The sequence below is a fragment of the Peromyscus californicus genome, unplaced genomic scaffold, assembly GCF_007827085.1.
Source record: "Peromyscus californicus insignis strain IS unplaced genomic scaffold, ASM782708v3 Scaffold_11__1_contigs__length_118956290, whole genome shotgun sequence".
Taxonomy (NCBI): Eukaryota; Metazoa; Chordata; class Mammalia; order Rodentia; family Cricetidae; genus Peromyscus; species Peromyscus californicus.
In genome coordinates, this window is record NW_026294402.1 from 56,241,467 (window position 1) to 56,253,622 (window position 12,156).

Consider the following 12,156-nt stretch of genomic DNA (forward strand, 5'->3'; position numbering starts at 1 on the left):
AACTGAAGCAGAGGCCATGGAGGCACCCTGCTTACTGGCTTGTTCTCCATGCTCACTCAGTCTGCTTTCTTATACAACCCAGGACCATCTGCCCAGGGAGGGCACCGCCCACAGTAAGATGGAGCGTCCCACATCAATCACTAATTAAAAAAAAATGTTCCAAAGACTTGCCTACCAGCCAATCTGATAGAGGCATTTTCTCAGTTGAAGTCCCTCTTCCCAAATGACTGCAGCTTTTGTCAGGTTGATGAAAAGGCTACCTGGTGTACACTCTTCCCACTGGGTCTTCTCCCTAGATCTGGGGTACATCTTTGGAAGCCCTCAGGGGGCAGGTCTCTACAACACCTCTGTAGGCCTCTCCTGAAGCACAGGCAGGGCTGGGCACATCTGTGACCTCCATATATTTATCACGTGGATAAAGGCATGAATCTCTGAAATGGGGCCTGAGTTGGCCACCCTTGAGACACCGACAGAGACATGGGAGACGCTGGAGACCAGGTTGTACAACTAGTCATTTACTCCGGTGGAAGCCACTGCGATGATCCAGACATGTCTAAACTGAAGCCTGCATGTGCCCCAAAGTAGCTTGAATGTGGCCCAGTACACAACTCTAGATGTAGTTAAAACATTATGTGATTTTTTTCCAGTATTATTATAACTTTTTTTTTTTTTTCTGAGACAGGGTTTCTCTCTGTAACAGCCCTGGCTGTCCTGGAACTCACTTTGTAGACCAGGCTGGTCTCGAACTCACAGAGATCTGCCTGCCTCTGCCTTACGAGTGCTGGGATTAAAGGTGTGTGCCACCACCACCCGACTTATTTTTATAACTTGACTGCATGGTTCTCAAGCCTGAACTTTGTAGACAACAAGGTCAAAAGGCTGGGGATGGGGAGATGGCTCAGGATGGGGAGATGGCTCGGGGGTAGGAATCCTGGCCATGTAAGCATGAAGCTCTGTGTTTAGATAGCTAGCACCCATGTGAAAAGTCCGACAAGGCAGCATACAGCTGTCTGTACTCTACAGAGGCAGAGAGAGGAAGCTCGCTGGAGTTCCCTGGCTGTCCTTCTAGCTACTGATGAGCTCCACAGTCAGTGAGAGGCCCTGTCTCAAAGAGCAAGGAAAAGAACAATTAGGGATGGCACACAGCATCTAGCCTCCACACATTTGTGCATATACATGCAAGTGTCCCTGCACACACAAGAAACACACACACACACTTACAAAGTTGACCCACTTGATACTGTCCCTTGTGGCTAAGGTACTGTCTGAGAGGTAAGGGTAATGTCTGATTTCAGCAGTCCTCTTGAGATGAGGAGGAGGGGGAAGCTCTCAGCGTGGAGAGTGTCTTGTGCAGGTGGGAGCCCTGCCGTTTGATTTCTAGGTAGCTCCTGGAAGCAGCTTCAAAACCCTCTTCCACAAAAGGAAACGTGATTGCAAACAGGTGGCTCGAAATTACATAATATGCTCTCTTGTTTCCGAGGAGCTCTGGAAAAAGGAAAAGAAGAGCAGCCAGTTTGGAGTGACGGAAGAAGCTGAGGAGAGTGGGGAAGCTGGTTACTCACACAGCCCGGGAAGGTAACAGCCTCGGAACCAGGGCCAGCGGTGCTCTGATGGCAAAGAGGCTCTACCCTGGCATGAGAATTGAGTTCCCCACAGCTTTGGAGGCCCGTGTGGGTTCCGTTTCTTCTGTACTGTCATTTTGGCAAGTCAGAGTGGCTGGAATGTGCTCTGCCCAGTTTCCTGATATCAGCACGGGAAGAAGCTGTATTAGCTGCTCTTCCCAATGGGACAAAACGCCCAACAAAGCGGTTGAAGGGGGGGAGGTTTGCTGTGACCCATCATGTGAGGACGCAGTCCATTGCAGTAGAGAAGTCATGGAGGCAAGCATGTACAGCGGGTCTCATGGCATCCTCAGTCATGAAGCAGAGAGAGATGGATGGATGCAGGCAACCAGCTCCGTTCCACTCTTTGATTCAGTCTGGGATCCCCAGCCTATGAACGTCATCCACACTTAAGGGAGTCTTCCTAACTCAGCTAAGCCAACCTGGAAATTCTCTGGCACACATGCCTTGAGCTTTGTCTCCTAGATGACTCTAGATCCTGTTGACAATGGGTACGGACCATCACAGACACCCTTATTGGGCATCTTTCAAGTGCTCCACCACCCATTCAACCATACCTTCATGCAGGAGCCTCACAGCTTGAATTCTAGGGGCTTCTGGACAGGAGGTTTTGATGGGCTGTTTATGATAAGTCGACTCCTTCCATGAGTGACTGCCTTAAAAAGGATGTCACAACTGGATATGGCTGGTGACTCTCAAGAGCTCATCTTCTGGGAATGGTTTCTTGTGGGGTTTTCTTCTGAGATGATGGAGCGTTTCAGAACTCCATGGGAGTCATGGTTGTATAGGGCTGCGTATGTACTAAACATCACTTTGAAAGGTTCATTTTGTATTTTAAATTCCTGGCTGACCTGTAGCCTTCGAGAGCAAAGGCATGAATGAAGACAAAGTGGCAGCCCGGGTCTGTGAAAGTGACATGTGCTTAAATAAGAGATGGAGTTTGTGAGCATGTGGGCTCCATGGCAGCTACCCATGCTTGCCCATCTCCTCATGGTGAGGTGCTTTGGAGCTGGGAATTAACACTGGTCTTCTTGTGGGATTCTCACTGCAGGCCTGTACGGTGGGTAGGAAGCAGTGCCTCACATTTTAGAGGTGAGGGTGATGGATCAAAGCTGGAAAAGCAGCATGGTCTTCCTTCATTCCTGCAAGAAGCCCAAGGATTACTGGAGTGGATGTCACCTGGGTCTCTATGCATACACAGTGTGCAGTTACTGCTGGAGTACTGGGAGGGGATGTTTTTGTTTTTATGTTTTGAGACAGAGTAGCCTCAAACTCAAACCCCCGATCCTCCTGCCTCCAGCCCTGGAGCACTGGGATTGCAGGCAGCTGTTGCCATGCCCACGTTAGTGGCGCTGGGTACCGAACCCAGTGCTGCTTCGTTCGTGCTAAGCAAACACTCTCCCAACTGAGCTGCATCTCCATTTGGGGAAGGGAACAAGATGCTCAGAATTATAATAACACTCAGCAATTATTAGACCCCTACTGTGTGCCAAGCAAGGCCTTAGGCACAGTCCATTAATTATATTATTGAATTAAGTTCATCCCATCAGTCCAGATCCCACAGGAGACAGCCGCAGCCCAGAGAGGTGACGCCATCCTAGAAGTGGTACTAGGAGGGACAGAGCTCAGGCGGTCTGAAGCCAGTCTGACTTGTCCCTATGCTAAACTGATCACCTCCTCTCAAGTCTCTGGCAGGTGGCTGGCATCTTGGGGACAAGGAACCCGTTACCAGGAGAGGAAGAGGGCAAGGAGGAGGAAGAAGGGGAGAGGAAGGAAGAGGAGGAGGAGGAGAAAGATGGAGATGGGAGAGGGAGGAGAAAGATGGAGACGGGAGAGGAAGGAGAAAGATGGAGATGGGAGAGGGAGGAGAAAGATGGAGAGAGGAGAGGGAGGAGAAAGATGGAGAGAGGAGAGGGAGGAGAAAGATGGAGAGAGGAGAGGGAGGAGAGACAGCAAGAGGCTGGAGTGAGGAGGGAAAAAATCAGGGACATCTACAAACATTAGCTCAAAGGGGACAAGGAAAATGCCCCTAAATGCGAAGGCTTTTGTGCCTCTCCACCTGTCGCTCTTTCCTTACAGCTTTGCTTTTTACGGCCAGGGATGATTAGTGTGAGAACCGCTTCATTTGCACAGACAAGGGGCCTCCTGGGAAGAGGCCTCCATTAACCTGCTCTGGGAGCTCCCAGCTTTCGCCTCCCCTAACCCACTGTGGCGTGAAGGTGTCAGATGAGTTCCGCGCCCCCCTCCAGACATCCACAAGGCCTGATCCGTGGGGTGGGGGGCACTGTTGTTTACGTCACCTAGAAGGGGCCAGGATTGCAAGCGTGGGCATCAGGCAGAGACGTAGATGGCTCCCTTCCTGTTCGCCTCTGGAACTGTGGTCACGTAATTCCAGCCACTGCAGGGTGGACAATGGAAAATCAGGAGTGCAAGGCTACATGTGGAGTTATGGACCAGGCTGGGCTATGGGAGACCCTACTTCAAACCAATGAAAACCAAGCAGGGCACACTGGCAAGTAAACCCAGGATTCAGTAGGCTGAAGGGAGAGGATTAGTGTAGGTTGGAGGCCAGCCTGAGCTACATGTATCAAAAAAAAAAAAAAAAAAAAAAAAAAAAAAAAGCCAAAAGAGGGGGGAAGGAGAAGCTGGAAGGGGGTGGAGAATAATCTGAGAGGATCTACAAACAGTAGCAAATGCCAAAGTGTGAACAGGGAAGGGGGGATACTTTCCCCTGGTTCCTGAAGAAGGTAGCTGCCAAGTGGGAGGCAGTCCACACCATGACTTTCCTGCCCACCGAGTAGAAACTGGCGAGATCAGAACAAGGCGAAGTGCTGGCACCCACTGCGAGGCCTGGTGGCCCAAGTTTGGTGCCTGAGGCCCACCCAGCAGGAGGAAGTGAGTGTTTGCCAAGCATGGGTCCGCTTGCATGGGCTGGTGGGCAGGAAGGATCGGGTGATCCTATCCCAGGACAGATGTGGCAGGGTCCCATCTCACCACAAGCAGGTCAGAGAATTCTTCCTTACTCAGGAATCAACTGTTAAGCATTTGATTGGAGGGGGGAGGGGGGCATCCCGTTAGGACAAGATCCCACAGCAGGTAGAGACACAGGCGGTTACGTTAACTACCTACCTAGGCTTAGATATTTGGTCCGAAGTCTCCCTCGGTTGATTTTATGGTTAACTTTCCATCCCTGGCCAGCTCCTGTTGTACTTTCTAAAGCCCTGAACTTGAATGTTATTTTATTTTTCATTCTTATTATTTTATGTGTATGGGTGTTTTGTCTGTACATCACACATGGGCAGTGCCCACCGAGGCCAGAAGAAGGCCCTGGATCCCTTGGGACTGGAGTCAGAGATGGTTGTGAGTCACCCTGTGGGTGCTGGGGATGGAACTTGTATCCTCTGGAAGAGCAACAAGGGCTCTAACCAGCTGAGCCATCTCCCTGGCCCTAACCCGCACCTCAGCGATCACTCCTGGCTTTATGAAAAAGGGGGAGCCCAGCCAGGCGGTTCCTATGGTGACTGAAGTTAAGGATCTACGAGTCGACAACAAGTGAATGTCACAGATCAGAGTCTTCCGTGTGTTAACTTGGTCACTCTAACTCTAGGGATACTGACTGATAGTCCAATATTCGGGGATGTTCCAGGCTTCTCATTTATCATCATAACTATCCAGAAAACAAGCTAGGGCCCAGCAACAGAGAGTGCTGAGGTAAAGTGCATCCACTTGACGAACTCCACAGGACATATGCCTATTAAAGACTGGAATAACATGGTGCCTCAGTCACGAAAAAATATTCTTTAAAACAAAACAAAACAAACAAACAAAAAACACCTTAAGGGGAGAAAGCGTTTATTTTGGCCCACAATTCCAGGTTTGCAGTCCATCATGGCAGGGGAGTCACTGTGGGAGAAGCTCGAGGCAGCTGGTCACAGAGTCTCTCTGCAGTCAGGAAGCAGAGGGCAGTGAATGCTGGTGCTCAGCTCACTGTCTCCTCTGTTACATGGTCTGGGCTCCCAACCACAGTGAACGGGTCTTCCCACCTTTTAACCTAATCAAGGGTGCCCAGAGGCCCATCTCCTAGGGGATTCCTGATCTCATCAAGTTGACAAATGAGAGTAATACGCAGACGCCCTTACAGTACTGAGTAGAAGGAAATGGACCCCCAGCTGGAAAGCATGCTGATAGCAGTCTGTAAAACATTAGTAATTCTATATTCCAAGACACATTTATGTCAATTCAGATGTTTTAAGTAAGCTGGGCCATCTTGGGAGCGGGTCATTTTCTACATGCTGGCTTGCATGAGTCTGTGTGAGCAGGTACACCCAGAGAGGCAGGGTTGTGGGTGAACCAGCATCATCTGCCTCCATCCAGCTCCTGGCTCCTGAGTCAAGCTCCCCAGCCTGAGCCTCAAAGAACAAGGCCTGCAGGTACACTGGGAAAGTGACAGTCAGGCAGATGTCCCTATGTCCAACTCTCACTGAGAATGGAGAATAGGCTCTTCCTCTGCCTTCAGGGCACAGCCCCACGTGGTGGCTTCAGTGCTGACTGGCTGCACATTTCTTTGATGCCTTGACATATGGCAGCTCTCAGCAGAGGGCCTGATGAGCTGGGAGAGGCCTCAGAGGTGGCATCACAGAGGACAGGCCCCAAACACGGCAGCAACCACAGGGTAGCAAACTGACCTTTGTGACTGTATGCAAGACATTTAGGGCACCGGGAAGTGTGTCAGGGTTGGGGGTGCAGGAGCATAAAGCCTTAGAAACAAAGTGGCTGTTCAGACTAGAGTGACCTACAGACATCCGAGTAATTCTCACTCAAAAAGTCTAGAGGAAGATATAGTGGAAGGCTGTAATGGGGATGTCTGGGGCTGTACCTTGGTTAGTAGAGACGCTTTTCAAGCCTGCTCAAAAAAAGTGGGTCCCATCCTCAGCACTATATAGACTGTGGCATGTACCTGTAATCCCAGCACTCAGGAGAATTAGAAGATTGAGGTTATCTTCAGCTACATAGGAAATTGGAGGCTAACCAGGGCTATAGGAACAAAGGATTCTGGGTACTGGGATCACACCTAGAGATGGTCCTGGGAGGCTACAAAATCTTTGAACAAACTGCCATCCCCATATACATGGTGACAAGTAGTAATGGCCTTCCTTCTCTAGGGACCTACTAAGTCCAGACAACCCCAGAAACATGACGTCGTCTCTGCCATGATCTCCCAAGCACTTTCTTCCTACTACTTCTCTCCTCAACCAACTCTTGCTACTGGGTCCTTGGCCTGGACTATCCTGTCTAGAGCGTTCTCGTTCCCCCTCTTCCTGGCTAGCCCTGACTCCAGGCTCAGGTCTCACCTTGATGACGTCACTCCTCTACCTCCAGGCCCACTGGTTCCGCCCTCATTGCTCATCCCTCCCTGTCTTTCCCTTCATGTAATTCTCAGTTGGGGGGTTTGATCTAGCTCCTTCTAGATTTTGAGAGGGGAGAGGCTGTGAATCCTCATCACTGTGTTCAAATCCCATGGCTGCTGGAGAAGGACAAAAGCCCCATGGCAGACACTGTGTAAATATGTGTTGGGTGGGTGGACAGACAGACAGAAACAACATGCAGAAGACTGTGCTCTGATGGGTCACAGTGTAAAGGTGGGTTGACAGCAGTGTCTGAACTGGCCTCGAAGAGTGAACAAGAGGCAGCCTGAGCAGCGGCTAGTGGGTCATCCTGAAAAGAACAGCCAGTCACTGATGGCTCTCAGGAAAAATCTTGAAAAGACCAACTTAGGGTTGGGTGTAGCTGGAAGTTTCTCCGGTCCTGCCCGGCCTGCGGTCTGGATGCATCTCTCCCACCCTTGTCCGGCAGCCACTTGGTCCCAAATAAACACACAGAGGCTTATGTTATTTACAAACTGTATGGCCTATGGGTCGGGCTTCCTGCTAGCTAGCTCTTATAATTTAACTCAACCCATTTCTATTAATCTGTATGTTGCCATGTGGCTGTGGCATTACCGGTCTGCTGGCATCTTGTCACTCCTTGGGCGGCAGGCCCCCACTCTCCTTTCTTCTCCTGTGTCTCCAGTTCAAAAGTCCCACCTAACCTTATTCTGCCTCACCATTGGCCAAACAGCTTTATTTATCAACCAATCAGAGCAACACATGTTCACAGCGTACAGAAAGACATCCCACAGCAGTTGGGAGATGAGAAGACTATATGCCAGGGATGGCAGGAAGCAGTGGGCTATAAGCCTCTAGATGTCAGTCCACGCTAGACTTCCAGCTGACTGACCAAGGCTTCCCATACCAGCCCATCTGTGGCTAACGTCAGGATGTGTGGATCCTAAGGCTGCCAGACGCTTCTTAACCCTACTCGCAGCTACACTGATACTCAGCTCTTGATGCTACACAGGGCTCACTGCTTCCTGGAAAGCTGGCCATGAGTTCAAACCTCTACCTAGAGGGAGGCCCCTCTTCCATGTATAGAGCCTACTACCTGAGCACCACCTCTAGCAGCCAACCCTGGTAGTCAGGAACTGGTAGGGACCCTATAGAGCAACTCCCTACCCCTCCATTGATGACATGGCAGGCCACTTCCTAAGCTAGGCCTGAGGCAGAGCTGAGACATCAGTCTTTCCTACCCTGGATCCTCAGAGATCCCAAGCATAGCTCCATGGAGGACCCAGAATGCATTGGGGCAGAAAGAAGGCAATACAAGCGCACTGGGCCTGATGAAACAGAGGACCACAGGCTGGCAATGACAACAGAATTTCCTCACAGGTCTGGAGGCTGAAGTTCAAGATCAAAGGGTGGGCAGGCTGGTGTCTTCTGAGGCCTCGCTCGGAGATGGCTATCTCCTTCTGTTGTCTTCCCACGGTCACCCTCTGTCTATATTGTGTCCAAATTCCACCTGTTCTAAGGACACAGTGTTATTGGATTAGGACCCACCCCGACACCCTCTTTTTATCTCATCTCTATAAAGACAGAGCCCAAATACAAGTTCTGAGGTAACAGGATATGAATTTGGTTGGGACACAATTCAGTTCATTCCAGAGACCCAGGGGTCACCAAATGTACTCCCTGCTCCTAATGAGACAGCCTGGACCTCAGCTCCTGTAACCCAGCTGCAACCCACTGAGGTCCTTGCTGACCCTTTGACCCTCCTGGCAGCAATGGTTCCTCTGAGCTAACAGCTCTCAGGTACCAGATTAACTCTTGGCAGGGAAGCCACAGAGAGTAGGAGACGACCCCTGGCCAGGCTATGAGACCCTCCGAGACAGGATGTCCCCAACCCTGAGCTTATCAGCACATTGCCAGGATCCAGTAATAGCGATGACATTCCCAGGGCAATTGGGAGCGTCCGGCCTTCCGTTCTCACCAGGCAGAGGAGACTTCTGGGTTTACTGCTTATGAAAAAAACAAGAAATTCCAGTAAGGGATTAATGACTTAATTATAAATGTGGCTTGGAAATGTAAAGGTTATTAAGAAGGGGAAAAGATGCATGCTAATAAGAGACACACTATTAACAGTGGAATAAAGATTCATTGTTGGCGCCACCGTAAAGTTTTCCAAGTTTGGTAATAAAAACCACCTGGTCTGCATCAGGCTGGCTGCCATGGTGACGGTGCCGCGCTGGATCCAGTTAATAAGGCTTGTCTGCCTGCCTCTGATCATGCTCCCTGTGGGGCCTGGGCTTCCTGGTAAAATTGGCCTGCAGGCCTCAAACCACTACAGAGGAAGCCAGGCCCCAGCCAGTTTGTAGAAAGAACAGCTTTGCAACCACCACCCACTAGGCCCAGGGTGCCCTGGGAGTCACCAGAACGAGGTGTTCCTCTTCCCACAGGAAACTACCAGCCTCTTCTGAGCTGTGTGACCTTGCCCTGTTTCTCAACCTCTCTGAGCCTGGTTCCTCATCTGCAAAATGTGGAGATCTTACATCTGGCTCTAGGGAAGAGACACATACACACATGTGAAGTAGCTCATATAATCACAGGACAGATTCCAGAGGCAGGAACACCAGCCCATCTCTTTCCGGTAATCCAGCTCTGGCCTTCTTCTCCCAGGTCACCCAGCAGCCCCACCTCTAGCTGTGTGTGTGTGTGTGACCTGACTCACCGCAGTGTGCCTGGCACCCTCCCCATTTTGGCTCCCACATTCTTGAGGCTCTTACAGATGCCCCTGGCACAACTCTGGCTGGCCCCAACTTAGGACGTCTCCGGACAGCCCTGGCGTCACCCTGGGGCTTGGTCATGGAACCTCACCTCGTGCTGCGTTTCCTAATGACTGTGGCTGTAGGAAGAGGGTGGCAGAGGAATGAGGAAAGGGTGAGGGGAGGGGAAACTGGTGTGGCAGCTGGAACGGGCCGGGTCTGAGCAGTCTGTTCCTGGCTGGCCTGCTCCCTGGGAGCCTCAATGTTCTCGTCTGCAGAGTGGTTACAACACTCCCTTTGGGGGACTCCCATGTGGGAAGACGAGGAAGCTCTTAACAGCATCTGTTGTATATCAGGTCCTCAGTAAGGCCCCAACCATTCTTCTCTGTGTGTGTGCCCGAGGCACATGTGTTTAGGTATGCACGGCAGCATGTATGTGCCTATGCGTGAAGACCCGAGATAGATGTCGGATGTCTTCCTCAATCTCTCTCCACCTTATATATTAAGGTGTGTCCCTCTCCGGAACCCAGGGGTCATGAATTCAGCTACTCTAGCTAGTTAGCTTGCTCCAGGGATAGCCCATCTTTGCCTCCCTCTTGCTCCGGTTTCAGGGGTGCCACCCTGCCCACTGAGTCCTGGGGATACGAACCCTGGTCCTCACACTTGTGCAGTGACTGCTTTTATCTGCTGAGCCATCTCCCAGGGAAGTGGGAAGAGGAGCAGGGGAGGGAGAAGGCTCATCTAAAAATGGGGAAAGTAATGAAGAAATCTCCATCTAATTAGACGGACTGCAGTTTTAATCAGACAGAGTTTCTCTGGCAAAACCTGTTTGCATGTTTTCTGTCATTCAGCCAATGTGTTAATTAGGCAAATATTAATAATGATATTCACTTTGGGAAGGTTAGGAAGGGAGGGAAAGGTTGGAAGTGACAGTTTGGGGCTGAGCAGGCTAGAGCAGGGAGGGTCGTTTTAACTCCCAGGCAGCAGAGAGAGCAGAAGCAGGGGGTCTGAAGAGACATTGGTGGGGCTCCCCAGTTCCGCCCTAGTCTGTAGGGTGGGCTCATCCTAAGCCTCCGTTCCCTCATCAGTCTCACAGGAGTGATGAGGCAGAGGCATGCCCACAGGCTTGCTTCAGGGGGTACCTGTTCAGTTCCTGCCTTCCCTTGACTTCCCTTCTACTCTCCACCTGCTTGTTTTCAGGGCTGGTGTCCTCCCATCTCCTCCAAGAGCAGAGCAGGGTATGATGGGAAAGTGCAGGAGTTCTGGGCCTCGGCGGCGTCCCAAGGGCCCGTGTAGGAGCTCTTCAGTCGTCCAGGCTGGCCTCTCGCTTCCTTTCTGGCCTAGCCATCTCCAGGAGTTGGGACCAAGCGCCTGAGGACAGCTCCTCTTTGTCTCTGCTTCTTGGACTGACAATAGCTGCCTTGCTCCCCTGACCTCTCTCTGGTACCCCAAGTCAGAGGGCTAGCCCAGGCGTTAGCCTCAGGCTATACCACACACACACACTCCCCATCGGGGTCCCCGGGAACCCCTTTCCTTGCCAGACTCAGATGCGAAAGTCAACCCCCTGCTCTCCCCACAGCAGATGCCAGAGGACAAAGCTCCAGGGCCAAGACTAGGGCAATGAGGCGTTTCCCTGTACCAGAGATCTAAAGCAGCACCCCCAAAGTGCACTAATAATGATAACTATTTCAAAGCAACGCATTTCAAAATGAAAAGCAGTGTCTGGATTCTTGACCTTTAAAAACATTGCCTTGTCCGTAGTATTTGTCATGATCACTGAGTGTTTTAACCATCCTCACATTCTACACCTGGAGACAAATGCCTCCCTGCCTCACCACATCTAGTTCTGGTCCCCAGCATTGACATCCTCCCCCACGGTTCCAGGACCCAGACCCTGAGAGCATGCTCAGGGACAGTAGCTGTGCCTTCCTACCTCCCAGTGGCTGCCCAGCATATCAAGTGACACTGGAGTAGGGACTGCATGGCCGTGTCTAGGGAGGGTGTCACGGCGGGGGAGGAACAAAACCCAAAAGGTTGGCAACATCTGGAGACATTAGTTTAACTGCTGGATCTCGTATAGCCACAGGCCATGGGGCTGGCAGGGTTGTTCGGAGTGGCTCTCACTTGCCAAGCTCAATGGTTTGGCCTCCCAGTGGGTGAGGCCAACAGTAGGTCAGAGTCCTGAGCTCTCCTGGTGTCAGAAAGCTGCGGCTGTCCCACAGCAGGGAGGAGAAGGCAGGGGAATGGCTGGGAGCAGGGAACAAGTGTCACTGCATCGCTAATGAGGAGGACAAGAAGCTGACCAATGTGGCTGCCTCCTTCCTCATAATCACCATCACATGCAAGACCTTAGAAACCGGTCAGCCATCAGTGTCTGTGGAGACCCACCCTGTGGTAGGG